The sequence below is a fragment of the Bison bison genome, unplaced genomic scaffold (assembly GCF_000754665.1).
Source record: "Bison bison bison isolate TAMUID 2011002044 unplaced genomic scaffold, Bison_UMD1.0 scf7180017864503, whole genome shotgun sequence".
NCBI classification, from domain to species: domain Eukaryota; kingdom Metazoa; phylum Chordata; class Mammalia; order Artiodactyla; family Bovidae; genus Bison; species Bison bison.
This window is the reverse complement of record NW_011495061.1, coordinates 252,241-252,880: the sequence shown is the minus strand read 5'-3', so window position 1 is coordinate 252,880 and position 640 is coordinate 252,241.

Here is a 640-nt window from a genome sequence, read left to right as displayed (position 1 = left end):
AATCAGAGCACTTCATCTCCTCACAGAGAAAGCCACTACCCACTAAACCGGCACTTCCCCTTCTATCTTCCGCCAGGTTTTGGCAATTGTCTGTGTGCTTTTTGACCCTAATGATTTGCCTATTCTGCATATCTAAAGTACATGGATTTGTACAGCTATGGCCACGTATGCTGGTTTCTTACACATGGTGCTATGTCTTTGAGACTCATCTATGTTTAGCACACGATTAATTCCTCTGTTTGACTTGAGATTTTTCCTTTCTAGGCCATTATAATACACACACACATGAGTTCTTTTCTTTTTAATTGTGAAAAACTCACGGAATATAAAATTACCATTGTTGCTCAGCCCACGTCACTAGGAACCGTCTTTGTGCAGGGAACCTCTTTGCCTCACTCACCCTGAGCCACCAGTGAGCACAGAGCAACCAGCCCTGCCACAACAACCCTTCTCGGGACCCTCCGTGCCACCAACCTGACCAGGACTCCACGCGGGCCTCCCCACGGTGGCCTAAGAAGAGAACTACATGGCGGGTGGGGGCAGAGGTGGCAAAGGAGAGAGACCAAGACAGAGGAGAGCGGAGGCGGGTGGAGGAGCCACCCACGCTGAGCTCCTGTCTCAGTCGCGTGCCCGCCAGACC